Raw genomic sequence first — 20,878 nt, forward strand, 5'->3', positions numbered from 1 at the left:
AACTCTATCATAACTCTATCATTACTCTATCATAACTCTATCATAACTCTATCATAACTCTATCATAACTCTATCATTACTCTATCAAATCTCTATCATAACTCTATCATAACTCTATCATAACTCTATCATAACTCTATCATTACTCTATCATATCTCTATCATAACTCTATCATAACTCTATCATAACTCTATCATTACTCTATCATAGCTCTATCATAACTCTATCATAACTCTATCATAACTCTATCATAACTCTATCATAGCTCTATCATTGCTCTATCATAGCTCTATCATAACTCTATCATAGCTCTATCATAACTCTATCATAACTCTATCATAGCTCTATCATAGCTCTATCAAAACTCTATCATTACTCTATCATAGCTCTATCATAACTCTATCATAGCTCTATCATAGCTCTATCATAACTCTATCATAACTCTATCATAACTCTATCATAACTCTATCATTACTCTATCATAGCTCTATCATAACTCTATCATAGCTCTATCATAACTCTATCATAACTCTATCATAGCTCTATCATAGCTCTGTCATAACTCTGTCATAACTCTGTCATAGCTCTGTCATAACTCTGTCATAGCTCTATCATAGCTCTATCATAACTCTATCATAACTCTATCATAGCTCTATCATAACTCTATCATAACTCTATCATAACTCTATCATAACTCTATCATAACTCTATCATAGCTCTATCATAACTCTATCATAACTCTATCATAACTCTATTTCCTTTCCCTTCAGGCAGGAGGCTACGGTCAGCTGTTGCAGCGCTGTTAAATTGTGCATTTGGAAAAAGAGAGACTCATGAACATTAACAACACCCAATAACTATGTATCAGACTCATGAACGGAATAACGTGCTCCAGCCATTTGCACTGCTCTATTGCAGTATGTGGTATGTCCACAATGAGATTTGCTGCTCACTTAATACACCTGTGAATAAAATCCCGCTGTTGTTCTATGTCAAATTGTCGTCTTTATCATATTTTACTTTTTATTGTTTTATTTTAATCTTCTTCATGCATGCCCTTATAGACTCATAGTTTTAAAGTTTTTATAGCTTATTCTTATCTAAATTCTGTGTTGTATGTTTTATGTTGCACGATTCTAAGAAAAATTCCTAGTTTGCGAACCTGTTCTTCTGATTCTGACTACAGTAAGTTAAGTTTAAAGATTTTCTACAGGCACTCTCATTCCAAAGCCACTCTCATTCCAAAGCCAATGCCAATTTTACTGGTTCAAAGCGGGCAGCTTGTTTTTTTTGTTTTTTCTGAGTGGCATCTTTTACCAACCTAAGTGACTCGTAATTGCCTGTCAACTCTCCAACAAGAGTGCCTGATAGACTGCTGGGATGACTATTGAAGCCAGCCCTGGAGACGTCGTGCAACCACTCAAAACCAGCACTAGCGGTGATAACTATTATTAAACTTTTATTCAAATTTAATCATAGTCATCTCCCCTTTATTACAACACAATGATGAAGCTGCAATAAAGCTAGCCAAACTAGTGAAAAGAAGATGCTAAAAGACAAACTATGAAGGTAAGCAAACGTGGCTAATGTTATGTTCATTTGGACAACAGCTAATGCTATCGATCGGCAAAATCACCGGTTAGGACCACAGTATGATGTGGTAATGTTGTGTCATTATCATGTTGTATATCACTATCATGTATGCTGTATATTCTCCCTGTGTCTGTGTCAGGTGCTCCAGTTTCCCCTACCACTACTGTATGTACTATAGGTTCCTCTCTGGGCTCTGAAACAGAGATTCTTCATCTCAGTGGTACTTTCCTGGTTAACAAAAGGTCAAATAAAAATGCACGGTGTGCGGGAGTCTAAGGATCTTGGTGGGACAAGGGTTAAAAGTCAATCTGCTTGCTCACCAGAAAGGACGAGGATGCGAAGGACGCCAGAGACACACAGTAAAGGATCTGAGACTTCTTGAGCGCTGCCAGTTCTCCGTCTCTCAGAACCCCGACCCGTCGCTGGAACACCTCTTCCCAGGCGTAGAACTTTAAGATCTTCATCCCAGACACCATTTCTGTCATCAGTTTGATACGACCATCCATGAAGCCTAGCTGGACCACCTGGGAATGTGTGGATAGATAAGGTAAATGTGCAGATACAGTGGCGAGAAAAAGGAAGTACACTGCTTGGAATTTCTCACATTTTTGCCTAAATGCAGGGCACTCCTATCCTGGCCTCCCCAAGCACACTCAGCCCCCTGGCTCCTCCGGATCTCCAGGGACACACTGTGCACCCCTCGTGGACCCACTCTTACTCACTCTTAAGCATCCCTCCTCGGACTAGACCCCAAGCCCCAGCCCGGAGAAAGACTTTGATACTCTCAGAGTCACACACCCTCGGTTTCATGTATAATATTTGTAAAAACCCAACTTGTCATTACAAAACCCTGAACCCAAAAAACCTGTCCGGTCCCAGCACCTCCATTCTAGTCCCCACTCCTCCAGCCCAGTCCTAACACCAGACCAACACCAGGTTTCATGTTCATCAGCTATAACAGTGCAATACACACATGCCCATGCACACATGGCACACACATGGAGTCACACAAAGGAATAACCAATGCTGGGTGTGGCACCCCTTGTTTCATGTCTAATAATTGTAAGAGCCAAACATCTCATTTCAAAACTCAAACCCTGAACTCTGAGCACATCTCCGCTGTTTATTTTCGGACCAACGGGACTTAGGACCAATGGGCCTGTTGTTTTCTGACTAAATAGATGTCGGACTCATGGCACCCCTACTCAGTGGGACATTTTCAGAATAATGAGACGTCGGACTAATGGGCCGACCCCGTTATGTCAAGGTTTTCTCAATGGATTCTGGTCTCTTTCACCAGTGTAATTGAAATCCATACCTAGACCACATCCAAAATAGCCAACAAATTACCTTTCGATATATTTTATTACATTTTTACACATGGCCATACACAGTAATCAAGTTGCTGACTGGCGGCTCAGGCCGAACCAATCACGACCGTCACATATCACACACATCAAACAATTTTTAAAAAAAATTTTGTCCTTTATTTATCCAGGATAAAACCATAGACTGTATATTAATGGACAGCTTCTGCTCACTCCTCCCTGTTTACCATAATGACTACGGTCGAGGGGGAAGTCATGATGGATTTACAGACTCCCCCTCCCCAGCTCTGACGAAGCATGTTCCTAAAAAGGGCATAAGGGCGGAATCGTCACTATAGACTCGGCCCTTTGCGTGACGTGTAGCTCGCACTGCTCCAATGCTAACAGGCCGACCCTCATTAAGTACGAGATTTCTAAAATTCTTCTTACGAAAACCAGCCTGGTTTCTTAAATTGTGACTAACCCAGCGTTATCAACAATACCTCAGGTTCCGAGACGTATTGTAGGGTTTAAGTAGGTCAGGTAAACTTGTGTTTTAATTGTAGAAAAGACTTAAGAGCATTGTCGGCATAAACATCTAATATTCTTACGATACCAGCTTCTCTCCACTCATTAAAACCAGCATCTGCACAGGTATTTCTAAAATCTGGATTATTAGCAACGGGAGTCAAGAATGAATATTTATCAAGCCCTGAATATTTACGAACAGCGCTGAGAGATCTACAAATATTATCCAATATATAGTTATTCTTAATCTTGGTATATATTTTTGTGAGACACAAAGGTGTTCTAATTGAACCCTATCCAATCCTATACCTTCTAAATCCGGAAAGCAGAATTGGCTTTTTTTAATCCACTATGCCATGAATTTTAGTTGTGCAGCCCAGTGATAAAATTTAAAATTGGGGATGCCAAGTCCTCCTTGTTTGTTTGGTAATTGAAGCTTTCGAAGTTCCATCCTTGGCCTTTTGTTATTCCACACAAATGCTCCTACAGCGATGTGTATTTTTGTAAACAATTTGGATGGAATATGAGTAGGTAGCATTTGGATAACATATAACAGTCGAGGGAGAACATTCATTTTGATTATGGCTATCCGGTCTAATAAAGATAGTGAAAGGTTGGTCCATCTTTGAAGGTCAGTTTTTATTTTTGCTATTACAGGTGAAAGATTATGTTTGATCAACTTTGAAAGATCAGCACTAAAATATATACCAAGTTATTTAAAACCTTTTGTGGTTACTTTAAGAGGGTGATGGTTTAATGAGCTTATTTGATCTCCAAGCGGAAAAGCTAGGGATTTTTCATAGTTTATTTTATATCCTGAAAACATACTAAAATTTTCAATCATTTTGGTTAATGAAGGGATAGATTTGGTAGGATTCTTCAAAAATAAAAGTACATTGTCGGCATACAGTGATATCTTGTGGGAGCCACTCTCTGTTTCAATGCCCGCCTTCTACCTCTTTGCTCATTCTTATAGACTCCGCCAATGGCTCAATAGCCAGACTGAATAAGAGAGGAGACAAAGAGCATCCTTGTTTCGTTCCTCTCTCCAGCAATGTTTCAGATGTATTTCCATTAGTCAAAAGAGCTGCCAGAGGATTTGTATACAATAGTTTAATCCAGTTGATGAACCTTTCGGTAAATGAAAATTCTTTTAAAACTCTAAATAAATATTTCCATTCAACGCGATCAAAAGCTTTTTCTGCGTCCAATGTAATGACCACTGCCTTTTCTCTTTTATATGCTACATACTGTAATATCCCAAGCAGTCGCCTTACATTGGCGCTAGACTGTTGCGTCTTAATGAAGCCTGTTTGATCGCAAGAGACTAATTTATCTATCACATTGTTTAATCGCATTGCCAAAACATTTGCTTTTTGAATCGATAATGGTCTGTATGATGCAGGATTTTCTGGATCCTTGTGATCTTTTGGTATTAATGAAATAATAGATTGCTGCATTGTCTTTGGCAATTTCTTCTCATCATAAGCCTACTGAAACATTCTTGTAAGTAAAGGAGCTAAAATGTCCACAAAGGTTTTGTATACCTCTGCTGGGAAACCGTCTGGACCACATGCTTTCCCATTCTTTTAAGAGTTTATTGACTTTTTCACATCATCGACAGTAATTTTAGCACCTAGTGACTGATTATCCTGCAAATCAAGTTTAGGTAACTTAAGCTTCTGGAAAAACAAAGTCATATCCCTTTCACTATCTGTATTCTCAGATTTGTACAAATCACCAAAGAATCTTTGAAACACATTTGTTATTTCACTTGATGTATAAACCAGTTTACCGTTTTTATCTCTCATTTTTGATATTGCGTTTTTTAATATTAATTAAGCTTGCTAAATATGTTGCAGATCTATGACTATCATACTGTTTATACTCTTGTAAAAATAATTCTCTTTCTGTTTTTTTGATTTCCAATGAATTGAGTGCTTTTTTTAGTAACCAAAACCTGATCCCAGCGTTCGGTAGAAAGACTGTGCTTATGTTTAGTCTCAGCTTCTTGTAATTTCGACTAGTCTTTTTTGTTCATAAATCATTTTCCTTTTCCTAGCTGCACAGTATGAAATCATCAAGCCTTGAAGAAAAGCTGTTGTTGTTCCCCCTTCCATTTGCCGGATCAGTATCATCATTATCGTTCATTTCTAGAAAATGTATTAGATTTGCTTTAGTTTTTAAGATCGGATAATATTGATCTATTACACTGCCAAACATTTGTATTCTTAGCTCAGTTTTATTGATTCCAATATTGTTTTAGTAACCAGAAAAAAAATCTATTCTTGTATATGTTTTATGAGGGTTTGAAAAAAAAGTATAGTCCTTCTCTCAAGGGTGCATTTGTCTCCACACATCAGTTAAATCGACCTCGTCAACCATTTGGTGTAAAGCTCGCTGTCTAGGAGTTTGTTTTGCACTAGTGATGATGGGCCTTTTATCTCGGTTGTTGTTTATTACACAATTCCAATCTCCACCAACAATCATGTCGGGACAGCGATACTTGAACAGTAAAGTTTAGTAAAAAATGTAGGATTGAGGTCAGGGGCTGCATATACCTTTAAAATAGTAACTCTCTCTCCATAGAAAACCCTGTGCAACAAAACATTAATTAATGTTGATGGGCAGGTTTTTATGGACCAGTATCGCCACTCCTCTGCTTTTACTATTAAATGAGGAAGAATACACATTTCCAACCCAGTCTTTTCTAAGTTTTTTATGTTCATTTTCAGTCAAATGTGTCTCCTGTAACATTACAACTGAAACATTCTCCTTTCTCAGAAATGTAATTATCCTATTCCGCTTAACTCGATTTTTACACCCTTTAATATTAAATGAACAGAAGTTTACTGGTAAAGCCATTGCATCATAGGCACGAAATATCTGTAAATAACGTCAATATACGAGGCATTGCACAAAACAGTTATATATATGGATCCCCTTTGGTATTTAAATAAAAAGAGAAAAGAAACAAAACAAAAAACAAAAGAAAAAAGAAATAAAGAAGAAAATAACTTAAAGATATGGGCCAAAATATCAGACCACGCAAGGTTGATATAAGCCACATTTGAACCTTACTCTTGGTCTTGTCTGCTTTCATAAAACAAAACGAAAATATGGAATCGCTCCTATAGCCTGCTTTCAATTCAGCCAGAGTCATTAATTGGGCACAGAATGAAAAATAAAGATCTGCAGTAAGCTGCTCGGCCCATTTGAGCGACCTGCAGTAGGCTACGTGACAGAGTTATGAAGTTATGGAGGAAGCGCTAGATTTATCCAGGTCATCGAGAAATTTCTGCGCGGCTGGCGGAGTCTTAAAGCGCTTTTGTACTCCCATAAAGTCCACAGAAAGTATAGCGGGAAAGATCATTGCATACCTTGTCCCAGCGGCCTGTAGTTTCCTTTTCACCGGATTGAACAGTTGACGCTTCTTCTGAACCGCAACGCTAAAATCTTGGTAGATGAACTCTCTGGTGTTTTTGCCCCTTCTCCCGGGCAAGCTTCATCACCTTTGCTTTATGCTAATAATCGGCCTCAGTCTTTCACCAGCAGCAGCAGACGCGCGGGTGGGGATGCGATGCGCTCTCTCGATGTGCACGGTAGCAGATTCAGCGTCTCCATCAGAAACTGTTGAACAAACGCCACAGGGTCGCTCTTCTCTTCACCCTCCATTATTCCAAAGATGACCACGTTCTTCTGTCGGCTTTTGTTCTCCATATATTCAGCCTTTGCTTCCAGCACTTCCACTCGTTTTGCCAAATGCTGCACTTTGCTGTCAGTTATCCTCTGCAGCGCTCACACGCATTTGCACTTCAAGATCTGTTCATTTAGTGCATTTATCGAACCATTCATTTGCATCATCTGTTGCTCCATTACTGTGAATCTCTGCAGAAGTTCATTTTGGTTTAAAGTGAGTTTTTCCCACAACGTTTCCAGTGTTGCAGTGCTTTGTCATAACAGGTGCGGGCACTTGATAGATTAGGTCACAAAGCTTACTTGATTTTGTCTTAGTAATCCACATTAAACGCACTGGTTTTTAGCTTCATACCGTGAGCGCTCTTTTGTTGTGCCGTATCTGCACGCAGGAGTCAAAAGGAGCGTATATTGTTAGGTTTAAAACAGACAAGGGCTGCGCTGCTACACACGCCCGTCTGCCCTCGCAGCCATTTTTGTGTGTGTCTGATTTATGATGCGTCTCATTGTTTTAACCAATTAACCTGAACCTTCAAGTGTCTTGAAATTACACCCAAGGATGAACCAGACTTGCGCTTCCAAGATCATGACATCGTCATTTGGGCTTTAACAAACTGTTTAAAGGTATAGTGATCTTAGTGTGGTTTTATAAAAAGTTTTTACAAAAACATTTCTAAAAAATTCTGTCTATCATTCTTCTGGCATTTAGCAAATACAAATATTTTTAAAAATTGTATTAAAGGATCTGTATCATGCTATTTTAGCCATTCCAAAGTTGAGTATAGGCATTTATATGATATATTGTACCTCTACCATTATGCAGCACTCATTTTTGTGATAAATATAAGTGTTTTCTGGAGATATTTTTCAAACCCGGACGACACAACGCTTTGATCCAGTTAACTCCGCCCCCTCTCTCCGCACATACTTTACCGTAATATAAATAAACAGCAATAAGTGACGATGCAGTTTATAAGGAGTTGACATCTGCAACACAGTTTGATAAATGGCTAATACACAAGCTAATACAAGCTAATACACAAGCTAACACGCGTTTGGATAAACTCATCGCTCTGGTCCATCACGGTTTACATTGTGGGACTCGCGTTGGTTACAAAAGTGAATCCACTTTGATTCTGGTGAAGGTTCACCAAACATCCATCAGAGACAGTCACAGAAAAACACTATTTTGGTGATAGTCGCTGAATCCCGGAGAAAAAAACAACTTCGGACGATGGCCTCTTCTTTTTTTATTTAGGAAGGTTGAATAGACTCAGTCCTCGTAGCCAAACGCGCTTCTTTTTCTCCGTGACATTATCGTTAGGTAAGAATAAAGAACAGGTGGGTCCAGTTATAACGAGGTCCATCTTCACAGCTGCAGCGCAAACATGACGCATGTAGGCCTACTGACGTTTCCGCCACGAGGACTGATGTTACAGCTGTAGTTGGTCTGGTCATATTTGCTGTTGATTATGTTTAATGTAATGATCAGTGTGCGCCAGGGCTACGCGAATACCGAAAAATATGTACTTTATAGTAATACTAAATGTGCCCCTGCGTGGATTTCATATGCCCCCCTGAAGACTGACGTCTGGCGACGGGACTTTACGTAACTGATCCAAACGGAAAATAATATAGTCAACGCTACAGTTTCTCGTATGCCTGTCCGCCAGTCTTCTCAGCTCATTAGAAATTTCACTCCAAAGCGAATCCATTTCTATCTCGAGTCTCCGACTTGTTTGGCTAGCTACTAGTTGTTGTAAGGGGTAGTAACATAGCACAGCAGTCCCCAACTAGATACATTGGTTAGCAAGCCAATTCACTGCTAACACATTAACTAAAAGGCCCCTTACTAGTGGTCATTATGCCACATATAGTGCCTTTAACCTTAAATTTCATTGCTTTGTGCGCAACTTATTACTTTATAATATATAAACCTCATTTTTACATCAACACTTAAACTAATGATTTTATTATTTCCTTTTTCTTTTTAGCACAAACATGGAACAAAACTTTTTATAGTGAGTACAGACAAAAAGGTTTAGGAGAAAAAGGAATAGAAAAATAAGATAGCGGTGCATTATGGGTAATATCAGCTCTCCGAGGCAGCGGAGGATCCACAGATGCATCCTTCGTAAATGAGCCAAACGGAGGAGTCGAGCTGTGAGTGGTCCAGGTGAATTGGAACACCACTTGGCGGCGCTGTGACGACGTTCCGTCTGAAGTGGACGAGACGCCGAGGATCCTGGCAAATGGGAAACAGCCATGGAGCTAAGTGTCAATTCATCGAGAAAAGAAAAGGGCCCTTTGTGAAGTTGCCTGTGAAAAGTGTGGGTACATTAAGGGGGAATAAAAATGTGCCGTTACATGCAGAAGGAGCCAAGTTAAAACCAAACACAAAACAATGAATGAATAAAATGTTTATTTCCGTGCACACAAAATATACAAAGCAAATTGAACAGTTTGTACGACCTTCTTCACTTTGGTTTGTTTGGTCTGGTTTGTCAAACTGTGCAAACTGTAAATTAAAGCTGGGATATCTCAATTTTTGTTTTTGTAGAGTAAGAACAAGAACACACAAAATACGCACATGAAAAGGATCTCTTGATTTAAATAAACAATCACTATCAAGACGTTTGTTTTTCATTGATGAAATTTTTGGCAAACATTTAAAGGCTCAATCATTATGCCGCTCAAAACAAGAAGAACACAAAATATGCACATGAAAAAGATCTCTTGATTTAAATAAACAATCACTATCAAGACGTTCGTTTTTCATTGATGAAATTTTTGGCAAACATTTAAAGGCTCAATCATTATGCCGCTCAAAACAAGAAGAACACAAAATATGCACGTGAAAAAGATCTCTTGATTTAAATAAACAATCACTATCAAGACGTTCGTTTTTCATTGATGAAATTTTTGGCAAATATTTAAAGGCTCAATCATTATGCCGCTCAAAACAAGAAGAACACAAAATATGCACGTGAAAAAGATCTCTTGATTTAAATAAACAATCACTATCAAGACGTTCGTTTTTCATTGATGAAATTTTTGGCAAATATTTAAAGGCTCAATCATTATGCCGCTCAATGTCACTGGTTGCTCAATCATAAATAATCGTCAATGTCCGGTGGGAAATCTGGGGGCGTGGCTCCAGGCCTGCTGCACGGTGAGAATCCTGGTGGGAAATCTGGGGGCGGGGCTCCAGGCCTGCTGCACGGTGAGAATCCTGGTGGGAAATCTGGGGGCGGGGCTCCAGGCCTGCTGCACGGTGAGAATCCTGGTGGGAAATCTGGGGGCGGGGCTCCAGGCCTGCTGCACGGTGAGAATCCTGGTGGGAAATCTGGGGGCGGGGCTCCAGGCCTGCTGCACGGTGAGAATCCTGGTGGGAAATCTGGGGGCGTGGCTCCAGGCCTGCTGCACGGTGAGAATCCTGGTGGGAAATCTGGGGGCGGGGCTCCAGGCCTGCTGCACGGTGAGAATCCTGGTGGGAAATCTGGGGGCGTGGCTCCAGGCCTGCTGCACGGTGAGAATCCTGGTGGGAAATCTGGGGGCGTGGCTCCAGGACTGCTGCACGGTGAGAATCCTGGTGGGAAATCTGGAGGCGTGGCTTCAGGACTGCTGCACGATGAGAATCCTGGTGGGAAATCGGGAGGCGTGATTCCAGGACTTCTGCCCGGTCTGTATCCGGGTGGATAATATGGAGGCGAGGCTCCAGGACTGCTGCACGGTGAGTATTCTGGTGGGAATTCTGGTGGGGAAGAGTCGTGCACGGTGTTCGGAGAATCGCCAATGTCCGAGGGGAATCCCGGTGGGAATTCTGGAGGCGTGTCCCCAGGAGTGGTACACGGTGAAAAATCTGGCGGATATTCTGGTGGAGGAGAGCATTCAGGAGAGTATTCAGGAGAGTATTCAGGAGCGTATTCAGGAGAGTCCGGCTGGGGGTTTGGTGAAGTTGGTGGAGTTGCTGGAGTGAACAAGAGCTCCTGAGCCTCATGGTCGGCTCTCTGCGAAAATCAACAAAAGTTCAGTTAGTTTCCTAAGATGATTTCCAATTGGACTTGGTAAGGTAAGGCAAGGCATGTTTATTCATACAGCACGTTTGGTACACAAGGCAACTCAATGCTCCTTATGTGTGTGCGGTTGTTTACTATCTTTGAAAGTCAATGGAGCCACGGAGCTTATCTGGTTTAGCCTTGATGGGAAAGTGACAAACTCTTTGCAAAGACAGCCAAGGTCCTCTGCTCCTAACTGATTCCTATAAAGGTTGGGCTGCATTGATGTGATTATGACGATGCAGATGATTCTGGACTTCCGACTAGGGCTGGGTACCGCTTTTCATTTTCATGTTTTTTGTTGCTTTTTTGACAGGTTTTGGTCACATATTTGTATCTTGATCACAGTTAATTACACAAAAAATATGTGGGAGGAAAATGCGAGAAAAAAATAAATTGAAAACCGGACAAAAAGTACGTCAATAACGCCACTAAAAATGCAATGAAAATGTGACACAAAAAAAACAATGAAAATGTGACAAAAATGTTTTTAGATTATATTACAAGGAAACGGGACATCGTCTAAAAAAAATCCTCAACCGGGACATGGGCCGTACCTCCGAGCTGTCCTCCAGGGCCTGCACGATGGAAGCTACCACCAGGTTCACCAGCATAAACTGCGACATGACGATGAAGGTGATGATGACCAGCGGAGCCACCCAGGAGAGGTAGCCCACGCAGCTGTGGTCGTCGGGGCGACACTCCCGGAGCATGTCCTGCGAGAAAACGGATCACTCAGTCACACATGTTAAGATTAGGCACAAGTCAAGGATGGTTCCCAAATATGTATTATATATAAATATATATTCCTCATATTTGTCATCTGAGCGCTATCTGGTATTGCATTCATTTCAACATAAAGAGGAAAGTGATTTATCTCAGGGGTCTCCCTGGTTAACCAGTCTCCTGCTGTTCAACCACCTGTAAATTGTGTTTTACTCACACAGATCTTACACATATTTTCAGAAAGTGGAAGGTTTTAGCTTTCAAATGAGGCCTGTAGGCTCTGAACAGAAACCGTGACTAAAAACAACAAGTCATAAAAGTGACAGAAACGCGGCAAAAAAAGCAAGGACATGACAAAAAAGGGAAGAAACATGACAAAAAATGTGACAAAAAAGCAACAAAAATAACAATAAAAACTAGAAATGCAATGGCTGCGCCATTGCGATTGACTGCGGAATTGCGGGAAGCGAATGCACAAATTGCATAAACTGTTCAAATTGCTTAATTTGCAATATCTAATTTGCATAAACTGGTAAAATGCATAAAATGTCATGTTGCATAAACTGTATAAACTGCATAAAGTGGTAAAATGCATGAATGGGTTAATTTGCATAAACTCTTAAGTTGCATAAACTCTTAAGTTGCATAAACTCTTAAGTTGCATAAACGGTTTAAAATGCATAAAGTGGTTCATTTGCATAAATTGTTAATATTGCATAAACTTTTTAAATTCCATAAACTGGTCAAACTGTTGAAATGGCCTCAGTGCTTGATTGGCAGAAGCTGCACAAATGGCTGAAAGGCCTGGAGTCTCCCCATTGGCTGGATTCCCCCATACACACCAATGCAAAAATTTCAAACTCTCGTATAAAAAAACTGGAAAACTGCAGAAGGACAATTTTTTCTCAAAACCCACAAGTTGCATAAGCTGAACATGCACAAAGTGCAGAAATTGCATAAAATGCAGAAAAAAGTGCAGAAAAGCATGGATTTGCGGCAGCCCCATTATAAGTCAATGGGAAAAATCTGCGACATTTTGGCCGATTGCGGAAAAACCGTAAGTTGCAGAAGTCCCAAAAGTAATAGCACCCTTCTCCTCAACATGCGGAACATTTTGATGCATAACTTGCATAAATTGCACAAAGCATGAAGGTGCTGAAAGCTCTAGAAAATCGGGAAAAAGATGGAAGAGGAATAATAATAAAGAACATGAAAACCAATAATTGACTGCGGAAGAATTCCGCAGTCAATCAATAACAAAAAAGCAACAAAAAAAAGTTAAGATGAGTGTTGTAGGTCTTAGCTTTAGCTTTACCCTTAGCATCCCGTTCCAGTTGTCGCCCGTGCAGATCTTGTAGAGGGACATCAGGGCCTGGCCGAAGTTTTCAAAGTTGGAGTGGCGATGGATCCCAATGCACGGGTGCAGCGGGCTACATTCTAGGCAAAATGAAAACAGGCTTTCAGAAGGAATCCTGTGACGCGAGACACTGCAGGAAAGTAAACTTGATACATTTGGACGTTTGTAGAGAGGAAAGTAATGCACTCACCGATGTGTCCGAGCAGCTCCACACCCAAAATAGCGTAGATGAAGAAGATGAACGCAAAAAGCCAGATCAAATTCCCCAACTACAAGGGGAAAAAAATAAATTAAAGCGTTCACACATCTAATGACGCAAATGTCAAGATGTTTTCGTCAAGATATAGTGCATTTCTTCTCTGATCTAGTCAACTTTGCTTTAAAAAATTAGCTAAAATGAGGGGAAAAAATTGGGGAAACGAGAACAACTTGAGGCAAAAATAAGAAGAACATTGAAAAAAACGTGGCAAACATTAGGCAATTTTTGTCTTTTTAAAAATAGGAGGTAAACATTTTTTCCGATACCATACTGGTATTGTTTAGTCCTGCGACCCCGCTTCAGTGTCCCGTGACCCCCCACTTTGGGAACCACTGATGTAAAAGCATGATGTTGGAGACGTGAGTGTAAATTTTACCTGCAGGAGCGTCTTGACCACCGTCATCACCAGGACTCGAAGTTTCTTAATCTTGAGCACTGTAGAAACAGCAAACGCACATAAGTAAAGGCCGCTCCACGTGTCACAGTGCACATACTGAGCAGAGGCGTGTGTGTGTGTGTGTGCGTTGTACCGTGGGCGAGCCTGAGCACCCGGAGCACCCGGAGAATGCTGGGGTTGATGGGGATTTCGTATGTGACCTTCAGCTCACTGAACAAGATACTTATCAGCGACACCAAGACCACCACTAAATCCAGAATGTTCCATCTAAAACGGCATGCAGGGGGGGGTTAGACACACATGCACACATACAGGAAATAGTCTAGGCCTATACTAGGATATGATGTTGACAACGCAGACGGATGGTCATTTCAAAAGATAACGCCTGAAGACTGTGGGCCCGATCTTGTGTCTCAAAACGCAGACGATAGCGTGACATTTTGCGCTCAGTAGGAGCACTTTGTGATCTTGCCACTCCAGACTTAGCGCATTTAAGTGGGTGGAGACACAGATTTTCCTCCAACCAGATCGACTCCGCATCCAGGAGAGTGGTTGTGGGGGGTGAACATGTGCTTTTGTTTTGCTTTGCGTTCACGCCAAGCGCTGGTCGATCCGCGCCACAGCGGACGCTGTAGCTCTTTTTCTCTCGAGATGTGAACATGGTTTAGCTCACGATGGGGTAAATAAAGTTTTTAGTTTGACCTGTGAGAGCCTAAGGCTTAAGAAAGAACGCAAGACAGCGCAATGTAAAGTGAATGTCAGCCGTGTTTCCATCAGTGCAGTCACCTCCTCTTGTGACGCCCCCTCACAGGTGGCGGAGGCGAATGGCACATATAGCGCCGCCACTCGGAAAATAATTCGCCAAGAGCCTGCGCCGCCCCGTGCGCCGCCACAAGATCTGGCCCCATGTCCTTCTCATGTGCCGACAATTTCAATATTTCAATATGCGTTAGCATTTCGCTCAGAGGACACATTTCAGACGCTCCGTAGCAAAGATAACACCAGAGGAGAATCCAGCGACTGACGATCTCTGCTGCTTTAGAAAGGCCGCGTGCTGTGTTTTAGGAGACAGTGTTTTCTTCCGCCAAACAAAGTTTTAGTTGAAGAAAACAGAGATCAACTACAGCATTATGCTTAACTCCGCCCCCTTTCCCCTTTCTGTGGGTCTCCATAGAGACGGCAGAGCTGGAGGCATGAGGAAGATAAAAGGACGCCATTTGAAAACTGCATGGCTTTTGTTTCACCTTTAAGAGCAGATGAGGCATATTTAAGACCATTTTAAACAATTGTGTAATTAATCTAAATACACTATAAATGGGCTGGACTCTGAGCAGTTTTCTTCATATGAAACAACAGGAGACCCTTTTAAGTTTATTTCTAATTACATCAATTCACATTGTACTTATACTGAGTATAAGTTTTGTAACATGGGCGCATATTTCTCCGATTGTAGGAGGTGTTTCCTCGAAAGGAAATGACCATATTTGGATTTTAGCGTCATCTCGAGTTCTTTGTGGATATAAAACATGTCAATATTTGTGAATGAATGCATGTTTTTTTTAATACTCTGAGGAAACAACTATGATGTTAAGGGAGAAGCGCATTTAAAACCAATCTACTGTTGAGGTATAACGTGCCGCAGGAGGCTCTGGTCTTGTGAACATAACCTAGTCTAGACGAAACTCTCACCTGTTTGCGAAGAATCTCTTCAGTCCAAAGGCCACCAGCTTCATGAGGATTTCTCCAACCAAGATGGCGGTGAACACGAAGAAGGAGTACTCGATGAGCTCTTCCAACCACTGACGGACAAACGCACAAATTAAAATGAGTTTAAAAAGTATGAAAGAGTGATATCTAATCTGATTGGGCACGATTGAATTGGGAAGATGAGGGAGTTTTTACCCCTGGCATGTTGTAATATTCAAACGTCATCACGACTACGCTGGGGATCATGACGACGCTCATGAAGAGGTCTGTGAACCGGTGGACGCTGATTTGGTAGACCGTGCGCCGCCACGAAGAGTACAGCAGGTGGAAGCTGTCATCCACAGGTGCTGAAATGGGACAAAGCAAAACTCCACTGAAATATTTTGTGCTCGGAGACCCCTCTCCACATGTCGAGCCTGGCTAATGGTCAGAATCGCCTGGCTAGAGGATTAAATGGAGCAAAATCCATCCATATTTTGTCAAAGTCATATTATGTTGACTGAAACTGAATTGAAAATAGTTTCTAAAACGTGGAGTTGAAAGGAAAAAAATCCAGACATCTTTTTTCAACCAATAAAATGTTAATTAAAGGTGAAATAACTACCGATCATTTAAATTCAGTGTCAATGGAAGCAGCACTATGTAACTTGTTTATCATAACAAACCCTTTTCGTAGTCCCTCTGGGTGTTAAAGGGATGCTTGGGGGGTCTTTCATCTCCCCCTGGCCAAAAAAAAAACACAATTCTCTATTCACTTTATTTCGGCCAGTCCACTTTTGCCACTTTTTGCGTTGTCTCGGCACTTCCGTTGTCCTGACACTTCCGGTCGAGGGTGAAGCCCGTTCATTTTAACGGAGAACGAGGGAAAACATTCTCTGCTCAAATCTGATGTTTAGTCGATTGATTTGTGTAAAATGTCCAATATTCATTTGCACCAACATGCAGCGTTTCTCTGCGCGGCCTGAAAACGGCTTTGTTTTCGTGTAGTGACTGATTTTATCTGGACTTCTCCGGTCCCATGTTAACACATAGGAGAAAAGGGGCGGGCACAATTCTTGGCGGCGCCCACGCGAATGTCCGGAATAAGGTGAATTGTGTAACTGGATGTACAATATCCCTCTCTCCTTTTGTCTTTTATGTCAGCGTAGTATTTGCTCACACGGACAATTAAAGGGGATAAACGCAAGTTAGTCATTTTACACTCACTACTGCCACCTCAGGTCATATGTGCAACTGCACCTTCTATATTAAAGCAGTACTAAGTAACGTGTTTACCTAAATAAATCTGTTTCGTAGTCCCTGTGGGGGTAAAACAACTGTTTATGGGATGATTGGAGGGTCTTTCATCTCCCCCTGGTGTCTCTGGCCAGAAAACCATGTTTGCAACTTGACTGCCACCGGTCCGGAGAAAGCAATACACACTAATGTTATCACGAAGAAGAAGCTAACATGCTAACGGGCAAAGCTAACTGCGGGCTAACGTCACTTTAAACAGTATTTACAAGTTTGAGTGAAAAAAAATATTTCCATTGTATAATTGGATGCACAGTATCCCTCTCTCCCTTCGCCTTTCCTGTCAGCGGAGTATTTGTTCTCCAAGACAATTAATAAGTTAAAAAATCGTAACTTGCTACTACACCTGCAGTTGCGCTTATGGCCTCTAGGGGGAAGAGTTACTTAGTACTGCTTTAAGCTCGTGCATGACGGCACTTCGAACCGAAGCAACACTGTTTTTAGTGACAGTGCAGGATTTTAGAGGCAGTTGTGGTGAACAGGTCTGGGCTCATTCTACAAATTAGGACATTGTTGGAACATGTAGGGGGAGGACAATACTTAATTTTAACATTTTTAAACTCCGTATAATCCCTTTAATGAGTAAAAAACCTGGAATGTTCCGGCTTTAATTAAATATTTTGCAGCCTCTAACCTCCTCCTTTAATATTATTGTAAATTCAGACATTTGTGGAAAAAACACAGTCCCTATGAAGAATTTGGATGCTGCAAATATGTTAGGATAGACAGGAACTCACTCTCGTCTGGTTTCAGTGGGTCTTCTCCTGTCTGCCACTGTTTCTTCTGCTCTTCGTAATACGTCTGCAACATGGTGCTGATGAACATGTCCAGCAGGAAGAAACTCAGTACCATGAAGGACAGGAAATAGAGTGTCATGCCCGTGTTGTGGTTGACGACTGGCTGCCGAGACAAGACGAGAGCGCGGTTAAGGTTCTTCACACACACACAGCTGAGCGTTACATCGGCGCTTCTTCTGTATTACCTGCACGTCCACCGCCACCGCGTCTATGCCGTCATACATGATGTTGGTCCAGCCGTCCTGGGAGTACATGATGAACAGGGACATGAGCGCCTGGACACAGACAAACACGGCAGCGGTGGTCACCAATAGAGCACATTCTCTCTCCAGTTTGGCATTACCCAAATCTAAAAGCTTCTTGAAAAAACAGCGTCCATATAGCAACGAAATAGAGGACGCACAACACAACAACACTGTGACAAAACAGAGCAGCTTTTTGGAACATACTGTCGAAACCTCTTGAAGTGAGAAACAAACTGCTTTCAGCTCTAAATATCCCAGCTTGAAAACTTTTATTCCAAACGAAAAGTTCATCTGAATCAACTAAACCTGAGCCAGATTGTCAAAGTTGAGCGGGCGGCGTGTCCAGCTGTAGTTGAGTGCCTGACACTCGGCTTTGGTGGTGACGTTCCTGAAGTCCTTCATGTATTTGTCCTTGCAGTTGTAAAACTTCCCTCGGAACAGCTGAAAGAAAACGGGTCGTTTTGATTTCATGAAAACAAACTGCAACTGAGAAACAAAATACCTACAATACCAAATGTGCTAGGGACTAGATGCAAGTTGGTCATTTTTATGCTCACTACTGCCACCTCAGGTCTTGTGTGTAACTGCAGCTTCTATATTAAAGGGACTATACGGAGTTTAAAAATGTATGTGTTTTTTTCCCTCCCCTACATGTTCCAATAATGCCCTAATGTGTAGAATGAGCCCAAACCTTTTCTGAAATGACTCTGCACCACAGAAACCTTCCATAAAATATGTAATAAAATAGAAATAACTTCTATCCGTTGCAGAGTTATACAAGCTTTCTGAGCCCACAGTAAAGGTTATGTTATTTTCCAGGAGAGCCCTGGCCTTGACGTGTTCTCTGACAGAGTGTGATCTCACCTGCACACCCAGAAGGCCGTAAAAGATGAAAAACACAAAGCTTAAAAGGAACACTTTCAACAGCGGTTTCACGGACGCAATCACTACTCTCGTGGCCAGCTTCAGTCGGCGGATTCGCTTCATTGCTCTGCCACACAAAGTAACACGGTTCAGAAGAACTTCAACTCTCAATGGAATCGATTTTGGATTGGAATAAATATGGCGACGAACCGGAGCGGGCGGAGAGTTAGGAACAGACGCAGCAGTTTCACCAATATCAGGAGATTACTTCTGCCAGAGCTAGCCAGGGATAATATGATATTAAAGCCGCTGATTAAGGTGAAAGCACCGTCCATAGCATTCCACGGGTTGCGAAGGTATGCATCTTTTCCTAAAACCAAGCCTTTAGCAAGTACCTGCGGGCGAGAGTGGACCGACATTGAAATTGCACAATTGTTGTAGTACGGCATGATAACTTTCCTGTGTGTTTCTCACTTTGAGCAACATTGCCAACATGAAAATTCCAGAAAACATGTAGTCCAAGACATCCAAGGCGAACCGCATCTAAAAGACGATACGTGATTTTCAACGCTCCAAAGCTGTGTTACCAGATTTACGGAGGGCTGTGTTAACGAACCATGCTGCTTCTGTCAACGATGATGATGATTTCCAAGACCTCCATAAAGAAGCTGGCCAAGATGAATATGAGGATGATGATGTCAAAGGTCGGGTGGGATGTGATCTTCTGGAGAAGCTGACGGAATCTAGGCACACAAGAAGGCACAGGATATACTGCATCAAGTAGTGCTTGGTTAAGGCGGGGTTTATCAAATCAAATCAAATCAATCATTAGTGGTAGGGGAAACTGGAGCATCATGACCTTCTAGCTGTTGTCTGAACATTTTTTTTGTGCATAGGGATCCATTGAATTTGTTCTCCCGGAAGAACTTTTTCAGCAAAGAATGTATTTTGTGAATGGCAGAAATCTCTGTGCGTAAAGGCTGTAAACTGTGATTTTTAGCGCACAACATGGGATTGTAAAATCGTAAGCTGCACTCGCCTCCACTGTGCGATGCTTCAAAGAGACAACCATAGCTACGACCAAAGTGTTGTCTTAGCAGTTTCAGTTTCTATGTTGTCCCTGTCTCACTGTACGACCTACGACCTGCCAAAATGTCTTTATTGTGCCGTGAATGAGGCCCTTTACCCCTGAGCGCATGTGAGACTGATAAATGTCTGCATCTGCACCTATAAGATAGGCCTACCTGTTGTTCGGAGACAGGAGGAATAAGGACCAGTGCTTTCGCTTCTTCCACCAGGAAGGGGCGTATTTTCTGCCGACTGACTTGACGTAGCGCAAAGCCACACCTCTATAGCCGGGCTCCTCCTCAGTCGCCACCTAAACACACAGAACAGAGAACAGTAGCATGAGGAAGGCGTCAGAAGTCTTTTGTCTCTTTCTGTTTATTTACCTTTAGACCATGTTCCAAATTATTATGCAAATGACATTTTTCTCTGATTTTCTACATTGTCAACTAAAATGAGAGTCAGCATAATTTTCAAGTCTTCAACTGTTAGAGGATCGTTTGAATGTGGTTGAAAAAATCTCCCAGTGATAACAGCATTTTTTTCAAAAACACTGTTTGAGGGGAAAAGCTGAGAAGTTTCAAGGTGATACAAGTATGGTACAGGTCTGTGATCAATTCAGTGTAAGTGTAGCTTTTTCAAGAATTAGAATTATGCATTATATGAGAAATATTTGGTACAATCAATAACTGTCCTGTAATATTGCAATAACAATATTATACTTAAATATTTCAACACATTATATTCACCAAAACAAGGCAGAAATTGAACTTAAGTGGGAAAATTGTAAATAAAACTGAACTGGTCTATGAACAGGATCTGCAAAAACAATGGAAAAAGTCACATGACATGGAAAAACGCGCTGTCATCAGGGCAAGGAACAATATCATCAGGTTTGCCGCTCACAGGGTCCTACAGGGAATTTTTTATTTTATTTCGGACAGTGAATCTGCTGCCGGACGAGAGGAAAGTTTGTCTGGCCCTG

This window comes from Gobius niger, assembly GCF_951799975.1.
Source record: "Gobius niger genome assembly, chromosome: 21".
NCBI lineage: Eukaryota > Metazoa > Chordata > Actinopteri > Gobiiformes > Gobiidae > Gobius > Gobius niger.